At 35.6% G+C, this 19,971-nt stretch overlaps 1 protein-coding gene across 10 annotated transcripts in view; it reads right to left on the bottom strand.

Moving 5' to 3' along the window:
- Gtdc1 (glycosyltransferase like domain containing 1) overlaps window positions 1-19,971 on the bottom strand; it is a 447,396-nt gene that overhangs the window by 345,338 nt on the left and 82,087 nt on the right. For 2 of the 10 annotated variants that reach the window (XM_029559716.1, XM_017796118.2), the window contains exon 2: window positions 17,600-17,676. The exons of the other annotated variants lie outside the window; for them this stretch is intronic. The gene's annotated coding sequence lies outside the window, so the exon portion shown is untranslated. The remainder of the gene's footprint in view (window positions 1-17,599; window positions 17,677-19,971) is intronic. 10 annotated transcript variants of the gene reach the window in all.

Here is a 19,971-nt window from a genome sequence, read left to right as displayed (position 1 = left end):
TATTAAACCTGTCAGATGTGTCGCTGGTGAAGATTTTCTCCCATTCTGTGGTGTGGGTTTTGTGTTCACTTCCCTGGTTGCCTCCTTTGATGTACAGAAGCTTTTTAGTTTAATGAGGCCCCATTTGTTAATTCTTGCCCTTGTTTCCTGAGCAATTGATGTCCGGTTTAGAAAATCCTTTCCTACACCTATATCTTGTAGGTTTTTTCCAATGTTTTCTTTAACAGTTTCAGTGTTTCAGGCTTTACAATGAGGTCTTTGATCCATTTGGAATTGACTTTTGTGTACAGGGTGAAATACAGGGGGTTAGTTTCATTCTTCTGCACGTGCAGATCTAGTTTTGCCAGCACCCTTTGCTGAACATGCTGTCTTTGCTCCAGTGAATATTCTTGGCCCCTTTGTCAAATATCAGGTGGCTGAATTTGCATTTATTAATATTTGGGTCTTCAATTTTGTTCCATTGATCTATGGGTCTATTTTTGTGCCAGTACCATGTTGTTTTTATTTGTTTTTATGACTATAGCTCTGTAATACAGTTTAAAGTCTGGTATAGTAATTCCCACAGCATTGCTCTTAGTGCTCAGGGTTTCTTTGTATCCAAGGTCTTTTGTGCTTCCATATGAATCTTAGGATGGTTTTTTCCAATTCTGTGAAAAATGTCATGGGGATTTTGACTGGCATTGCACTGAATCTATAAATGGCTTTTGGTAGGATGATCATTTTCACAATATTAATTCTTCCAATCCATGAGCATGGGAGGTCCTTCCATCTTCTGATGTCTTCCTCATCTCTTTCTTTGAAGACTTAAAATTTTCATTATAGACGTCTTTAATGTCTTTAGTCAGGTTCATTCAGAGATATTTTTTTTCCAGCTATTGGCTCACCTCTAAGTTTAAATGCATTACAATTATTTTTTTCAGAAAATTATTGATTTCTTATTCTTTCTAAAATATTGTGTAATGTGCCTAAATTGCAGGTGATAGTGTGAAGCCAAAGTTTTAAACCAGTAAGTTCTAAACCTTTTAATAAATGTGTATCAGTCAGGAATTGTAGTAAGACTCAGCAGGACAAAGAATTAACAGTCTGTAGGTATCAAAGTGTGTGTGTTGTGGGGAAGGGGTGATAGGCAAAGATAACTTTAAACATCTGCTTGGGGACTTGTAATTTCATTTCTTAGAAGTTAACAAAATTATGTAGTATTTTGCCCACTCTTAACCAGTAAATGATTTAATGGGTTAGTGTTTATATATCTACTACCTAAATCAAATAAGGAAGAGATGACTTCTTTAATCAATCAGCTTCATTCTTATTTATATACTCCTTGGTACACTCCATCACCTATTTTAACCAATAACTGGCAGTCTTAAAACTAAAGCTTTCCAACAACCTCTGAGGAAAAAAGGATAAAAACATAATCAGAATTTTTAAATACATTAAGTTGCTAATGTGATTGCTTCTGAAAATTAAAAAGAGTTTTATTTAATGCTTCAAGTCCACTATTGCTACATTGTTGCTTCTGTCAAATATGAACAGAAAACCCGTCTTAAAGATTGAGGAAGACATTCAAGACACCGTGATTGAATTGGGCATGGTGGAGCACACTCTTAATCCCAGCACTCCAGAGGCTGAGTCAGGAGTTGATACAGAGATCTGGGTCCACAAAACAAGTTCTAGGACAGCTGGCTACAGGGAGACCCCTTCTCAAAAAGAAAAGAAAAAAGGACAGCCAGACTGAGAGTGAGGATGGGTATAGGAATGCAGACAGTACACACTAACAATTAAACAGATAACACAAGAATTCCAGTCTGAAATAATTGTTTTAAAACATAGCAGCACCAAGGAAAGCTCGAGGATAGGGGTGCTTATCAGCTGTTTGGCCTAGTGCAGGGTTCAAATGGAAAACTGACAGAAACAAGCTTAAAGCACTTCAATGCTTCCTATACCAGTAACATATCTTAGAATCTTAAAACTTAAATAAATAAAAAGAAAAACTTGACACTTTGGGACCTATAACCAGACGTACTGGTTTCATCAGTAATTTTCAGGTACTCACTAATGATTACCTAAGTTAGAGAAACATACTATGGAGTACTGAATCATTCTCAAACTGGTGAATCTAGACTTCAATAGCAGTTGAGAACTTATTACATCAAACACTCATATTCTGCCCACTGCAACCCTTCCCTGCAGCTCTCAAAGAACCAGAAACCTTGAGGTAGGTGCAGAGCCCTATGTTTTAACGAGTCTTTCAAGCAACTGTGAACTGTATGTTTGAAAAGCACACCTGTGGAGTAAGGAGGACATTCCTCTGTTTCAATCCACTCTCCACAACCCACTAAGTATACAACCCTTAGTTCTTTAAACTTCGTATCATTTCTTAAATATCTAGTATGCAGCAAGAACGTAACGAAAGCATTTTACAATTATATTAAATCAAACCCTTACCAAAAGTTTCCCATGTAAATACTTTACAGTTCAAAGCCAAGAATTACTGGTCTAGTAAGTGGAATCAAAATATAAACTCAGGCTTTTACTTTCCAAAATATTGCTCTTACCTTTTTAAATTTTTTTAAATAACTGTTCTTTCTCTATTCCCCAAAATATTTTTGTTGTTTTATGGGGGGGGGCTTTCCTTTTTTCTTTTTTGTCTTTCCATTCCATCCTCCCTTCTTTTTACTTCATCTGTTTGCACATCCGTTTTCCTTTTCCTTTAAGAGAAAGTTTTTCTTCCTAATATAAACCCAGGGATTACCTAGTACATACAGTATTTTTACAGTACAACATGGTACAGTATAATCACAAAGTACTTAACTTTCTGTCACATACCAAGAAACAACAGGATTACAATATGAGAAAGAAGAAAAGCATTAGTGGAAAATAACAAAGTTACAAATCAGTGGTCAAGAGACATCTTTAGCAAAATATAGAAACATATTATTTAGTTCTCCATTAATAAATGCAAAATAGAAGTCAAGAGTTCATGAGACTGAAGTTCCAGACCAAAATAAAATGTCAGGAGGAAATCTGGGTTTTTTCCCAAACAGAGAATAAAAAGTCTCTTCTATACAGGTAGAGAAAAATTGGCTCAAGAGTAATACAAAACAGGGTCAGGGAGATGGCTCAGCAGGCAAAAGTGGTAGTCATTCAAGCCTGAGGATCTGAGTTGGGTCTCTGGATCCCACATAAAAAGGCAGATGAGGTGGTGCAATTCAGTAATCCTATCACTCATATGAGAGGCAGAAATGGGAGAATTTCTGGTAAGCGCTAAGGCTGGGGTATGCAGCACAGTAGCAGAAACATAGCATATAAAGGTGTTTTATCTATGACAGCATCATCATCATCAGCTTTTAAGTAGAGCATCCCAGTTCATCCAGATTTACATTTACATATGAGTAAGGGCAGGCAAACATAAAATCTAGATATAAGCTTTTTAACATTCAAATCTTTTTATTTTTTTTTTCGGCCAAAGAGCTAATAAACAGCTATGCTCAGAAATTCACTAGTAGATTCCACCTATCAATTATTGAGGCAAATTTATGAGGTGCAATGAGATGAACTATAAGGTTTCTAATTTTGTCAATGATAGCCCAGTTCTATATAACAGCTTCTTTACTTCTGCTATCATCTGACAATTCCATAATATCTAAGACAATTCCAATTTGTCTCTAAGACCCAATTTAAAAAGTGTATTTCTCACTAGACTATGCTTGAATAATAAGACACTAAAGTTATTTTTTTCTCATAATAAAAATTTCTATATTAGGAATGATAGCATTTTTGAAAACTAAATAATTTTAAGAAACAGTAATGAGTCAAGAGTGAAGCTGTGTATTAATAACATACAAATGTAATCAAAGAAATAAATCCTACCGTTATTTTAAAAAAAGCTGAAAAGTCACCTACTGAACTAGCTTTTATCCTACATGATAGACCAAATGTAGTGTTAAAATTAAAACAATAAAAAGTCCTCCAAGTTCTTTAAATAAATTGATTTGTCTAAATATATCCAATTCATGCATGCTACTTACTGTATTTTATTAAAATTCAATCAGCTACCATCTCATTTTAAAAGCATAAACTGCATATGACAATGTGGCAAGACTACAATGTTGGAACTTGACAGTGGCTCATTTTCAGTAAGTCACTGGTATAAAATCATGTTTTAAAATATGCAGCCCATGCCATCCAGACATTCACAAGCACTTAGATCTAAAAGCAGTAAAGGATTTGTTTAGATTTACTGAAGCCATACCTGCTGTCAAGAAACAAAACATTGTGAAGGTTAATCAAACACATCTTTGCCTCAGTATCTTGTTAATGTTTTCCACTAGCACTGTCCCAAAAGTTAACAAAGTAAGACAAAGGTTTCTCTTTATTTCTGTATTTAAATCATCAAAAGTTTGATCAAGCATGCAAATCCTTGTGGGCTTATGGTTCTGATCAAAATGCCTTTTAGGAACATTAAAAATTGAGTGGGCACAAACAAGTCCAAAAGCACTGAGCTCGTGGCAGCACTGCTGTGATCTATGCACTTCATGTGCAACAACACTGGGGAAGTTTGTAAGGGAATATAAGCAACTAATTATTGTCTTTTGCTTGAGGGCAGGTATGCTGATCTCTACAGGTGTCTGCAGTGCTCAGCCTCAGACACTGCCTCTTGAAGACATTCACGACACCAACTTGCTGAAGCCCTGCTAAACATCTGACAGAATATCAGACTGCCAAGTGTTCAGTAAGAAATATGTAACTACTTCTTAAAGTTATGACTAAGAAAAAAGCAGCTGGAAAGGCTTTATATGGTTTGTGAAAGAACAGTCCCAACAGTACAAAAAGTAAATTTAACAAAAAAACATACCTATCAGTTATACAAGTTAAACATTAGGGGATATTAATGATACAAATGTCACAAGGCACAAGATTTTTCAAAGAAAAGATTGTTCTTTAAACAGGAAGCACAAAAACTAAATAATAATCTTTGATTAAATCACTTTTCTTCATTCATAAAATCATAGTCAGTGCTAGATACAACTTTATAAAAAAACTGAGGAATTATCCTTTTTGAGAAATAATACTATATCATGATGTTACTTACAGGACATGTACACAAAAATACTCATACACACAGAAACAAATATATAGAGATATAGTGCATCTTTTAAGATATAAATACATGTCTAATTATTGAGCAAATAATAAACACAAAGTTAAACCTTTACTCCTTGCTTTTTCACATGACTCATTCATCTTGAAGAAAATCCTTTACTTGCAATACTAAAATTTTGCATAAAAGTTACGTTTCATGGGGTCTGTAGAGATGGTTCAGTGGTTAAGAGCACTAACTGCTCTTGCAGAAGACCCATGTTCGATTCCCAGCATCCACATGGCGACTCCAAACTGTCGTTAACTCCAGTTCCAGGGGAATCTGAAGCCCTCTTCTGACCTCCGCAGCATTGCATGACACAGGTACACTCACATACATGCAGGCAACACACTCATACACATAAAATTAAAATATTTTTTAAAGTTACGTTTTATAACAAAGATAAGTTCACACCATTTTAAATTTCAAATACTTGTGAAATAATTTCAGTAAAAAAAAATTTTAGGAAATTACTCAGAACAAGCAAATATCTACAAATAAGTTTCGTACAAATTATTTTCAACGGAAAGTTTTAGTCAAATGCAATTAATATGTAATTTCAGATGTCCAAATGTGTAAAAAATCTTTAAGAAAAATTAATGAAGTAGAAGTGCAAATTATTTCAGATTACTACAGAATAAGCAGAAAGTGTACAAAATACAGAAAAATTTAGAAGTATTTCCAAAATTAAGAATAATTAGGTCCACAGGAATTGGGATATAATGCTTAAACTTGTATCCCTCTCAATAACTAATTCATCAGAAGTTTGTTTCTTCAAAACCAAACAATGTAATTCTGTTCTCTTTTCCTTATAATCCCTTCTTCCTGCTGCCCATTCTCTGGTTTTCAGAAGTATCTGAAACCATTTTAACTATTCTGCTTTATATTACTACCCGGTAAACCACATGGATCAAGTCTAATAGGAAAGACAATCAAATAGATAAATTAAAAAGATAGTGTGTGTATGTGTGTGCACACAAATGCACAGACATATGCAAAATACTAATGGAGAATAAAACAAATGTCAATTCAGGCTTGCCTGACACAAGCCTGGGAAAGCTTCATACAACTAATAGCTGGATGAAATAATTTTTATAGATAAGAAATTCAAAACTCCAGGTCATCAGTCTCCATCTTACAGGGCCTCAATTGACTCCCTCAGACCTAGATACCCTCATTTTTTTCAAAACACATTAGACAATCCTGGTACACCTGGCCTCTACTTGTCCCTCTGCCTTGAATCCCTTTCTCATCTTTTCCATCTTTAAAGTTTTTAAAATATGATTCTCTTAGACATTCCTCCTCTACATTTTTTAAATATGCAATTAATAAACCAATAATGGAGGGGGAATCTAAATATGATTAAAACGTATTGTATGGAAGGCATAAAATTCAACAAAAACATATACTGAAGAGAAAAGGAAGGGGGGGGAGAGAGAGAAAGCAAGAAAGAGGGGGGAGGGGAGCAGAGGAGAGGGAGGGGGAGAGAGAGAGAAAGAAAAAAAGAAAGAAAGAAAGAAAGAAAGAAAGAAAGAAAGAAAGAAAGAAAGAAAGAAAGAAAGAAAGAAAGAAAGAAAGAAAGAAAGAAAGAAAGAAAGAAAGAAAAGAGAAAGAAAGAGAAAAAGAAAAAGAAGTAAAGGAAGGGAGGGAGGAAGAAAGAGAGGAAGAAAGAGGAAACATGCTCTACTCTCACTTCTACTTTCTTTCTGATTCACCCCCAGCAGTAGATCAAAGTGCCTGAGAAGACCTCAATGAATTCTGTCTAGGTCAGTTTTCTTAGCAGATCATAAAAATAAGAAAGCTGGAGAATGGATCAGGAAGGGCAGTGGAACAATCCAGTGCATAGATCGCATGACAGAGCTCCAAAGCTTGTACTTGTTTGGATCCTCTTATATACTGTTAAACAAAATTTGCTTCCTTAAAAATGGAAGATAACAAAGCCCTGGTGGCCTCACTGTCTTACCTGGCAGCACTGGTTGGTTTACCATGTTGCAGAGTGCAGACTGCTTGTGGTCCCCTACTCATCTGGTATTTCTCATTTCATGTTGTAGCTCAAGACTTCCTGTTAGAAAAAAGAAACAATGCCCTCTTCCTTCAAGTCTCCTAGAATGAGTCTAACCTTGCCTCTGAACATCTCTTGCCCCACCTTTTCCAAATACTCTGCCTTGGAAGTTATTCCTACTTGACACTGTGCATCTCTCTACCATTACTTCAACCCTTCTTTTACTTATCTGCTCAATGTGTCTGTCCCCCAACCAGACTTTGAATGCCTTGAATTACAAACAACAGTGCATACACATTTAAAGTCATAGAGCTAAGCCCAGTAACTCTTAAATTTAAAAAAGAATTTGAATTTTGCAATACTAAGATAAATTTAATAGAAGTATTTTCTCAAAAAATCCTTAAGGATATTGATTTCCAATTTTGAATTTAATTATTCAGTCAAATTATCAACCAAGTGAGGAAATTATTTGAATATGACATTTTTCTCTCACATATTCCTTCTTAGGAAACTACTGCAGGAAATATACCACAAAAATGTCAAGACTAACACAAGGAAAATAACACAAAACTCAGGAAAAGACCAGTAGAATTTCAAGATGAAAAGAAAAAGAAATAGCCCAAGAAGGAAGTAGGTCTCAAGAAAAACCTAAATGTTTAAAAAAAAAAAAAAAAAACCCTTAAATTCTGTAACATAAACACAACAATGTCCAAAATAAATGAAGATAACAAACTGTGTATAAGCAATTTAACTAGAGAGATATAAAGTAGCCAGAAGAAACACATTTTTAAAAAAGGGGGGGGGGTTAAAGGATTGCCTAGAAATAAAGGAACTGAGCAAGGAACCACACTATACATTCTAACTGGCTTTTTACAACTGTCAGAATTCTACAATAGGTCAATGTATTACTTTTACAAAACAGAAATTAAATGACGCAGTCCTGTTCATAAAGATGTTGCTTACAATGTTTTTTATAATAGTAAAAAAGCAGAAAAAAGTAAATGCTCAGGAATAAACTGTTGGTGAAATAAATTATTTTATCTATATAATGACTAATACAAGTATGTAATCATTTACAAATTATTGATACTGCACAAAGTATTTAATGACAGGAAACCAGATAACTATGAAATAAAAAAGCTGACAAGGTCAAAATAGCTAAAGAATCAAAAACAAGACACAAATGAGAACGCTAATGATAATGGAATTTTCCTTTTTTGCTTTGTAGTTTTCTAGTTTTGCAAACTTTTGAAAGTAAATAGTGACTTCGGAAATGGAAAACATAAGAATTTTCATGTAATTTTACTATTTAAATAATGCTACCTCATAATATCTCAGCCAGGAGTAATTTCTCCTGGTCCATTGTACTTTGTATATGCCACTACTAGGGCACCACAATGGTGGATATATAACACATGTTGGTGCTTGTGTTTGATTTAAACTGAAGAGAGGATCATTTAAACCCACCACCATCGAGACAGTCTCAATCTATGATGGTTCGATATATGATGGTTTGACAGATAATTTCTTGACCTTAAAAGGAACACAAAATTAGTATGTATTCAGTAGAAACCATATTTTGAATTTGGATCTTTACCCATTAGTGATATACAATTCTCTATGGTGACTCATTGTTATTAGTCACTTGCCTTGTTGCTATGACAAAATATTTCAACTTAAAGAAGGATCCACTTGGGCTCACTCTTCCGGGGTACTAGTCCACCACAGTGGAGAAGTCATGGGGGAAGAACTTGAGGCACCTGGTCATGTTGCATGCACAGTCAAACAGCAAATGAAGATGAATGTTTGTCTCACTCAACTTTCTTCTTTCTAGAAAATTAAGGACTTCAACCCAATGAATGGTACCATCCATATTTAGGGTGGCTTCCCACCTTAATTAGCCAGACATATCCAAAGATGTGTTTCCCTGATGATTCTTTTTTAATTTTATTTATTATTTTTATTTTACATGTATCCATGTATTGCCTGCATGTAGGTAAGTGCAACTGTGTCATGCAATGCCTGCAGAGGTCAGAAGAGGCTATTGTATCCCCTGGGACTAGAGTATGGACAGTTAGCTGCCATGTGGGTGCTAGGATTCGAACGCAGGTCTTCTGCAAGAATATCCAGTGTTCTTAACTGCTGAGCCATCTCTCCAGCCCCTTTCCCTGGTGATTTTAAATCCTATCAAGTTTACTACTACATTAACCACCATGAGATGAGCATAGTGGTGCAAGCCTGTTATCTCAATACTTGGCAATCAAAGGAGGGCTTGGGACCTCAAGGACAGCCTCAGATACACATGGCGTTCAAGGCTAGCCTTGGCTATATGAAATCCAGTCTTTAAAAGAAAAGAAAGAATGACAGCTATATATATATCAAAGAACTGCTTTAAAATGAATGTTATCAGTAAATGTTTGATTTATAATATCTCGTTCATATATCTATATACTTGGCTCTCACAAAATTTCTTGGGTAAAAAGGGTTCTCAAGTAGGAAAATTTTAAGAAGCCCTACTCTATGGTATACTATGTTGATAAGCCAGGATGGTCGGCAATTTAGGTGTGTTCATTTTATCTTTAACTTAAGATAATTTCAATTCACAATGGGCCTACTGGGAAATAATCTCATCTTAATCAACAGAAGCTGAACAGAATATACCTGGGTTTCTGAAGACCAGCCCCCAAAATAAGGAAATTCCAAAAGCAATCTATCAAATTTTGTTTTAAACTTTAAACAAAAATGGAGTATTGAATGATTAGTTTTGAGAAGAATAATCCTATAAGTATTCTCAGTCAGGCTGGTTGTTTTTATCAGATAATTCTGAGAAGGGGGGGGAGACAGAGAGAGAGAGAGAGAGAGAGAGAGAGAGAGAGAGAGAGAGAGAGAGAGAGAGAAAGTGCACGTGTGGAAGTCAGAGGATGATATACAAGAGTTAGCTCTCTCCTTCAACCATGTGAGTCCAGGGGACTGTACTCATCGTGATGGCCCAGCAGTAAACCTCTCATCTCACACCCAGTCTCTCTCATGTTTGATCTTTAGTTTAGAACTAGTTTTCAAAATGATAAATGAAGCAGCATAAACTTTAGAAAGAGAAAATATCACTCATTCTTATACAAAAAGGATTGTTGGCTCTTTCTTACATACATGTGTATAGGGTTAAGTATTCTTTACACTTGATGAAAACTACAAAAGTATTCTAATATTTCATGTTAGTAAAGCTACTGACCAAGTCCTACTCTTCAGCATGTTTTTAGACTAGATGATACATGAGTAAGAAGTCACAAAGTTCAGAATGTTAGGAAGTGAAGAGCTACTTTATCCACTCTCACTCTTTGGTCCCCAGAGGTCTGAGGAAGGGGGATAAAAACAAGGCAAATGGTGTGTTACAGAATGAAGATAAACTATTGTGTGTCAATTGTCAGGAAAAAAAGAGGGAGCTAAAATCTTCAGACCCAATTGGATTGTAAAATTATTATTTCTGAAATTATTGATTTTAAAAACAAAAAACAAGGAGGTAGGTAACTACAAAAAGATATCCAGGTGCCATGAGCTGGCTACATTAAATTACATGCAATGCACATTTACATTATTACCCAGAATAGACAATTCAGAAAAATGGAAGACCAAAAATGTAGAGAATACCAACAGAATTTTAATCAAGCACCTCAGAAATTTTAATACAATAAAACATATGGTTCATTTTGTAAATATTTTTACTTATTCTTTGAGAATTTCATGTCTTCTGATTATATTCAAATCCCCTCCCCCATCTCCACTCCCACTCTCTGCCCCACCCCCGCTTCATGCTCTTTAAGTTTTCTTTTTTCTTTTTTCAAAGGCCTGCCAAATCTTATGTGTATTCTCCAAATGCTCTTGGGTATGTGTCCATCCCTTGGAGTCTGGTTAACCTACCAGGCACCACATCCTTAAAGAAAACTGACTCTCCCTCTCCCAGCAGCTATCAATTGTCAACAGATCTTCAGCTAGCACTGGGACTTCTTGCACACCTTCCCCATCCACATTGGGTTTTTGGGTTTTTGTCTGGCTTGAGCATGCTCTCACAAGCACTATGGGTTCATACATGCAACTATCCTGTGGTGTCCAGACAGCACAGTTTCCTTGTATTCTTCTACTATCTCTGGTTCTTACCCTCTTTCTGACCCCTCTTTTGCAATGAGCCCAAAGTTTTGGGAGGAGAGGCTGTGATATAGGTATGCCACTTAGGACGGAGAACGCCACAGTCTCTTATACTCTGCAAGTTGACCAGGTGTGGATCTCTGTGTCCATCACTACCTGCTACAGTAAGAAGCTTCTCTGGTGAGAGCTGAAAGATGCACTAATCTACAGGTATAACAGTAATTCATTAGGAATCAGTTTAATACTATGTCTCCTTAGCAGAATAGTAGTGGAATGTTCTCCCATATGGCCTATGAACTGTCTAGTTACAGGTAGTTGGCCCCGAAAACAGTGCCAGATATAGGCCCCATCTTGTTAAGTGGGCCTTACATCTAATCAAAAGGCAGTTGGTTACTTCCATAATATTCATGTCACTCTTGCACCAGTGGGTGTATGCTGCCAGGCCATCTATCACAGGGCTCACAGATGGGTAAGGTTGATGGCTATTTTCCTCTTCTAGTTACACACATAGTACCCTTCTAGTACAATGAACACTAACCAGTAGATATAAAGATTCAAGGTTAGTACCAGATTGATTTTGTTTGTCCTAAAACTCACATTTATAAAAATGAAATTTGCCATCAATTTTTCAAAGGCATACCTTTTGCATTAAATAAAGTAAAACCCTAAGAATTCTAGAAAATAGAGGTAATTTATAATACAGAAAGCAGATCAATTGCCTAGGAACAGAGATGGAGAGAGTGATTTCAAGAAGAAAAGAGAATTACAATATTCCAAATTCTGTTATCTGTATACAAAATGTCAAAGCTCATCAGACTGTCCACTTAAAAAAGATAGCTTAATTTTTGTGTAAATTTTCTATCAAGTGCAAAGAAATACTAAAATCTTCTGAAAATCTTCTGTTATGATTGTGAACTTACTATTTTTCTCTATGATTAACTGTTTTTGCTTAACATGTTCAGACTCATTAAGTAGAGATTCATTCTAATTCAAATGTTTTTCCTGTATGTATTATTTTTATCATGAAGAAAGGTCTACCATTATTTCTGGAAAGATTTTGTCTTTTTTAAAAAAATGGATAGTTTATTTTAAGTTACACTTGAATAAAAGTGATACTAAAATACATTACCTGATCAAAGCTAATAATCTTGTAATTTCCTAATGACTTTTATGTAACTGTGCTTCTGACATCCAAGGCTAAAGATATCATGAGTAAAAAATTAGTTATGTGATAGTATTGGGTTATTGTTAACATCCATACTAACCTAGCACTGAGCTGAAGGCACTGCCAATTACACTACTTATAACATGTTGCTGTACATCATGGGTTCTCCTGAATTAGTCTTCAAGGCAAACAATGTGTTCTGTATTTATTAATACTCTAGCTCAATTTGTTTCACAAGCTAAAATATTTATACTGATATACTGATTTATATCATGAAATACTAAAAGGCATCTGGTATAAAAACATGAAAAGTTATCGTGATTTTTTTCATACTAGAAAATATTATTTAAGATTAATGCAAGCTTTTCATAATCACATTTAAATTACCATTTCTCATTTGAAAATGTAAAATTATTCAAAAGGAACTAAATAGCAGTATGAACTTACAGAAGGAGCTACTATATAAAAGTTGAAGAGATGGCTCAGTGGGTAAAGTGTCTATAGGTCAGACATGAGGAATTGATTTTGGATCACCAGCATCCATGTAAAAAGGTAAGCAACCCTGAAAGGTGGAATAAGGCCAAGCTCTGGAGTTTATCAGTCAGCCAGGCTAGCTAAAACAGTGAGTGCCAGGTTCAATGAGATACCCTGTTTCAAAAAACAAGGAGAATGATTATGATAGCTTATGATAGTCAACACAATCTAAAATCACCTAGCAAAAGAGTCTCAGTAGAGATTGTCTAGATAAGAATGATCTGCCAGCATATCTGTGGGTGATTATCTTAATTATATTAATTGATGTGGGAAGACCACAACAGGTAACACTATTCCCTGAGCAGGGGAACGTCAACTGTGTAAGTCTGAGTACTAGCATGTATGCATTAATTTACTGCTCTTTGTTCTTACCTGTGGATGTAATATGACCAGTTCTCTCAAGTTTCTGTCATTGTGAATTGCTATTATGATGGACTATAACCTGGAACTGTGTGTTAAAATGAACCTTTACTCCCCTAACTTGCTTTTGTCAGAGTATTTTAGTACAGCAATAAGTAACAAAATAGGTACATAGACTGAGGAAGACAAATGCATGCACACACCTACACAAATATGTGCACGACAAACACACACACACAAAAAAGCAGACCCACCATTTAAAATATTGCGTTAAGAATTTCATATATTGTATTTTGATCATATTCACTCCCAACTCCTCCCAGATCAACTCCCAGTACCATCCAATTTAAACCCACCCCACCCCTTCTTATAAAATAATTCACTCACTCCCATTTGAGCTGCCAATATACTCGGGTGTGGAACCATCCACTAGATCATGGTCAACCTATTGGCCATACTCTTAAAAGAAAACTGACTCTCCCTCCCCTAGAAGTCATCAACTGTCCATAGCTGCTCAGTTAGGGATGGGGGCTCATGAACTCCTTTCCATTCCATGCTAGAATGCTGAGTGGCTGGATCTAGCGTAGGTCTTGTGCATGCAACCACAGCTGCTGAGTAAGCGCAGCAGCCCTGTCCCATCAGAAGACAGTTTCACTCCAGTCATCCCCAACCTCTGGCTCTTAGAATCTTTCCTCCCCCTATTCTATGATGGTACCTGAGTCTTACAGAAAGGATCACATACAGATACATAGATGTCCTATTTGTGGCTGAGCACTCAACTGACACTTATTCTCTGAATTAAGCTAAGAGGATATATATATTCTTTGAGAATTTGCCATATATCTTTTTGAGACAGGGTCTCCCTGTTGCCACAGCTGGCCTAGAATTCACTATATAGACTGTGCTCAATTTCACAGAAACCTGCCTGTCTCTGTCTCCCAAGTGCCGAGATTAAAGGTGTGCACAACCACATCTGCTTCATACAATATATTTTGATCATATTCACCCAAACCCCTCCCCTTAACTCCTCCCAGATCCATTCTCACCTCCCTAAAACCAAAATATCTTTTTTTTTTATACTTAATATTCCATTGAATCCACTTTGCACTGTCCATAAATTGCTGTGCATGGAGCCATCCGATAGAGCATGGTCTACCTCAGAAAATGAGAAATAAATCCAATATAGGACTTAACTCTATCACTCCTGGGCATACACCCAAAGGACTCTATTTCTTACTACAGAGACATAAGCTCATCCATGGTCCTACCTGCTCTACTTGCAATAGCTAGGGCACAGAAACAGCCTAGATGTCCATCAACTTATGATGAATAAATAATGAAAATGTGGTACATGAAGAAATCAATGAATTTTAGGGAGCGCTAAAGAAAAATGAAATTATGAAATTTGCAGGAGCTGGAAAACATTATATGGAATGAGTAACCTAGACCCAGGAAAAACAAACATCAATGTTCTCACTCATGTGTGGATCTTAGTGCCAAATACCTGCAAAATCCCAGAAACTAGAAAATGGAGAGGGAGGTTTAAATGGGGACAGAAATGGGAGGGTAGAGGAAAGGAAGGGGTTAGGGACAGGATAACTAACTCTAAGGATGTCTGAAATTTCAAGTCTGATGGAAACTACTATTTTATAAGCTTCAGAGTTATATGAAGCAGTCTACTGAAGTTAGCCTAATAGGGAATTGTGATCATTCTATAAGCCATACGTTGCCAAATAAAAACTCCTTGTGCCAGGTGTGGGATACCTCCCCTCCACTTTTTTGGAAAGAGGTATCCTCTAAAACAATACAGGTTTTTGACACTGCTCTTGGTGGCCACCAGAACTTGATGGTAAGAACCTTTGTTGAAGACCCCATAACACACTGGTCACAAGACATGGAGGAATCAAGTCAGTACTGACCAAGAAGCTTCCTCCCTGCTGGCTAGCTTTCATAGTACTAGAAAGTGCTACACGGGCTGCTGGAAAAAGAAAACCACCAACAGTCTTTACCCAGCTGTGAACCCTGTGCAATAATAACCAGCATGGCAAGTTAGTTATGCTCATGTGTGCAATAGTGGCACAAGTTTTATGGGGATAACCAATCACTTTCTGAATTTAAGTTTCTTTTTCTGGTCTTTTTGAAACAGGGTCTCCCTGTAGCCCCAGCAGGCCTTGGCCTTGAACTCAGAGAACGACCTGCCTCTGCCTCCCAAGTGCTGGGACTACAGGCATGTGCCACCACGGCTTATTTAAGTTCCATTTTTAAAGTGGAAATATTACTACTGCTTTATGTTGTGTTATTGACCTGTTTCTATAGCATAGAATTTTTATTAAAATAGTTGCTAATTATGCATATGCTTTTTACAGAATCATAATAAAGCCAGCTATACATGCTAGTTATTACATGTTTTTAATCCCAGCACTTAAGGAGCTGAGGCAGGAAGATCACTGAAAATTCAAGGCCAGCCTAGGCTACAAAGTAAATGCAATGCTGAACTAGACTACAGAGCAGGACCTTGTCTCAGGAAAAAAAGAAAAAGAAATAAAAACTAGTAAACTAAACATTAAAATTATAAATGTCTGTTCTTCAAAAGATACTTTCAGTAAAATTAAGAACAAAATAAGTCATAGACTGAGAGAAGATATTTGTGTAAGGCATACCTGAAAAACACGTTAAAATTGTGACAGAACTCTTAAAATTCAACAATGAAAGAAACAACCAATCAAAATTGGCAAAAATGCTCCAAGACACCTCAGCAAAGATGATGTATGGCAAATAAACATATTAAAGCATTATACGAATATATATTTACATATGTATAAATATATATACACTGCAAATTAAAGCAATGAGATATGACTACATTTTTATAACAGCTAAAATTCCAAACACTGACACCACCAAATGGTAAGGAGAAGATGGAATAAGAACTCTCATTAATTTTTGGTGAAACTACAAAATGATACAGACATGATGGAAAACAGGTTTTAGTTTATCAAGTTAGGCATACTCTTACCATAGAAAGTAACAATTACATTCTTTGATAATTATCCAAGTGAGTTGATATTTTTCATCGATACAAAAACCTTCACAAATGTTTCTGCACTTAACTCAAAAAACAACAAAATTTGGAGCTAGTCAAAATGCCCTCCAAAAAGTTACTATATAAACAAACTTTGGTATATTTACACAATTGGACAGAACTACTAAAGACACAGAAGAGCCAGTATGAGTAGATGAAAAGAGTAGATCTAAAAAAGTAAAATGCTTGATTTCAATTACATGATGTTCTAGAAAAAAACAAAAATATGATGACAGTAAAATGATCAGGTGACAGGACTGGAGAGATGGTTGAACAGTCAAGAGCATAGGATGCTCTTGAGAGGACCCAGCTTCAGTTCCCTGCACACATATAGCAGCTAACAATCATCCATAACTCCAGTTCCATGGGATTCTACTGAACCCACAGGCATTGCACTCCACAGGTACACTTACACACATCCAAACAATACACACACATATAAAAATAAAAAATAATAAATAAAATATTTTTTAAAAAATTTTAAATGACCAATTGCCAGGAACTCTGGAAAAAACCAAGGAACAGAAAGAATAGGCAGAGCAGAGGATTTTTAAGGCAGTGAAGCTGTTCTATGTGATACTATAAAAAGATACACATTATTGTACAATTGTCAGACCCATTCAATGTACCACAGAGTTAACCTTAAGCTAAGGACTTTGGTGCCTGAAGATGAATACATATTGGCTCATTGATTGCAATAATCATACCACTCTGAAGGGAGAGCCTGATGAGAAAATTGAGTACACTGTACTCTCCATTCAATTTTACTGTGAACCTCAAATTGCTCTTAAAACAACAAAATTTCCCCAAATTATTGTAATCAATTAAATAAGACAAGTTTTTCACAATATAAAATCCAGACCTGGTACAGGCAGCTTAATATGTATATGTAATGTGATGTTCTTTTGCCCATAGAACCAGATATATTCACATTTTCTTTAAGACATGTCAGGTTTCTTCAAAAGTACCCTTCTATAAAAGTTTATGGTATTTTTATGAGAAATTAAACAAGCTTCCCAGAGTGAGTATTAGCTCTTATTGTTAAAATCTTATGTTTTACAATAACGACAGGACTTTTACAATTTTAGCTTCAAAAGATTATGTTACCAATGCCAATAAAATCTCTTCTACAAAGCAAATGAAATTCAGGCATATGAGTTAACTACAGGATTTTACCTTATTAATTTCTTCACTCAGTCTCTATACAGCTTCCTTTTCCAGTATATGAAAAAGTCATGTTTAATGGCCTCCCACTACAAGAAATAAAGAAGTTTTGGTACTACATTAAAACACTAAGTAATTAACTTAGACATTTGTTTTCAAAAAACAAAATTTAAACTCAGGATATTTTACTACTTGCTTCTAAAGAGCACAGAAAGACACCAAACTTTTCAGATGACAGAGTGAAGACCCTCATTGGACCAGTTTTAATTCCTGTAATAGAAAAATAAAAGCTAAAATATCAAAAATAAAACACCTCATTGTCAAGAAAACAGAGACACAGACACCATCACAAACATCTTTTAATTTGCCAAATGATGTTATCTAGAATGAAAATGAGAAGCAAGCCAGTCAGAACCCCTCCCCAGAACCCAGATCACAAGTACGATAGAGCTCCCTAACAGTGAACGTTTATTAGAGAAAGCTGACTGAAGTCACATTTTACCCACCTGGGGAAATATTTCTTCAGAAAACATGCTGACACCACCAAAGGACAGAGGAAAACCCAGTAAGATCTAACTGGAAATGACCTGGCTTCTTAATTCAGAAGAATTAAGGGGGGTAAAAGAGAGAGGAAGCATCCTTCACGAGACCAGTCTGAAACACAGACTTAACTGATACACAGGTCTGAAAGCTACAGTGACATTCACAACCAGGCAAATGAAGTCAGATATGCCCAACCCTACAAAAATATCTTTGGTAAGGAAGTGTTCGAAATAACAATCCCTGTCTACCCCTTCTCACCATTACTCAAGAGATGGATCTGATCTGACACTTTTTTCAGGTAGTAATCTCTTAATGGAAGTGAACCCATTCCTAAATGACATAAAACTCAGAAAGCAGTCTACAAAAAAAAAAAAAAAAAAAAAAAAAACTGGTACAGAACTACCAAGGATGGGAGAGATATAAGGAAATGGTAAATAAACAAATGGTCTCAGGAAACAGAACAACTTATAGAAACAACTTTCCAGTCTGAAAGAAATTATAGAGAAACTGCACAGAAAAGGAATAAAAAGGCTCAAAGAAAATTATTAAATATCTAAGAAAGGATAAAAAAACAAAAAGGAGGTGAAGAAGTAAATTAGGAGACTAAAGAGGGAAAAGCTGGAGACTGAAGTAAGAAACAAAACACAAAAGCCATGTATGAGGCAAGAACAGTAAGAGCAACCAACAGAAACTAAGTAGACCCTAGGAAATGGACAGTCAGGAAAGAAGGGAACAACAAGAAAAAATACAAAGTAAAATGGAAAATAAGATGCACAAGAGATAATACACACAGAAGATAAAAGACACATAGCTAATACATTCTTGACATTTTTCCATCTGAAAACTGAATCCAGAGCCTTGAACATGCTAAACACATGTTCAATCCAGCAACAGTCTTCACCATACTTGATGTTCTTGCATAAGAAAACAGAATAGCCCACTTCCATGGTGCACACCTTTAATCCCAGCAGTCAGAAGGCAGAAGCAGGTGCATCTTTGTGAGATTAAGGCCAGCCTAGACTACATAGCAAGTTCCAGGCCAGCTGGAGCTACAGGGAGACCTTTGTCCCTGAATGTGTAGATCTTTATAGAAAGAAACCAAATCCACCAAATTCACGAACATGTTTTAATACCACTTCCCAGTAAGGAGAACGTAAAAGGTAATTATATTTTAACAGGTGAAAATTAAGAAGAAAATTAAGAGAACCTAGAGGTACTCCCAAAGAAACTAGGTTACTCCTTTTCTCCTCTTCCAAAACTAAGATTGCAATCAGTGGCTGACACCAAGAACACTCAAAGTGGTATGTTCAACAACCTACTGAATGACCCTCATAAGAGACTATTGGACTTCTATTTTTGTGAAGCCAAGTTTATTTTGTCCTGACTCTTTTTAGAGTGATAAGGTATTCTGAGTTTTGCTACCAAGGCACAAAAAAATCCATTAACCTTTTTTTTTTAATTGTTTATTATAACCATATAATTAGAATAAGCATTTCAGTACAACTGCATTGAAATATTCAAAAACAATTTCTGGAGCTAAGATGCATCTCTTTCAAAATTGGTTGTAAATTTTTAGGTGTACAGTTGAATTGATACAGTTATACAATATTGTACTCTGTATAACCCCTGTAAGACATAAAATTAAATGAGATTTTAAACTTTAAAAAAGATCTCTATTTCGTTATTAAAATAGTTTCATACACAAAAATTCATTTTTAATGCAATTGACACTAAGATGTTTGCACATGCATTTCTAATCTCTATATATCTGTTTATTACTAGTCACAGTCGGTTACTTTCTGAGCTCCTTGGCATCTGAGCATGGATATAAAGTCATCAGG

The sequence above is a fragment of the Nannospalax galili genome, unplaced genomic scaffold (genome assembly GCF_000622305.1).
Source record: "Nannospalax galili isolate Female #2095 unplaced genomic scaffold, S.galili_v1.0 scaffold87, whole genome shotgun sequence".
In the NCBI taxonomy this organism is placed as follows: Eukaryota; Metazoa; Chordata; class Mammalia; order Rodentia; family Spalacidae; genus Nannospalax; species Nannospalax galili.
The sequence above is the reverse complement of the archived record's forward strand: the minus strand, read 5'-3'. Positions and strand labels throughout refer to the sequence as shown.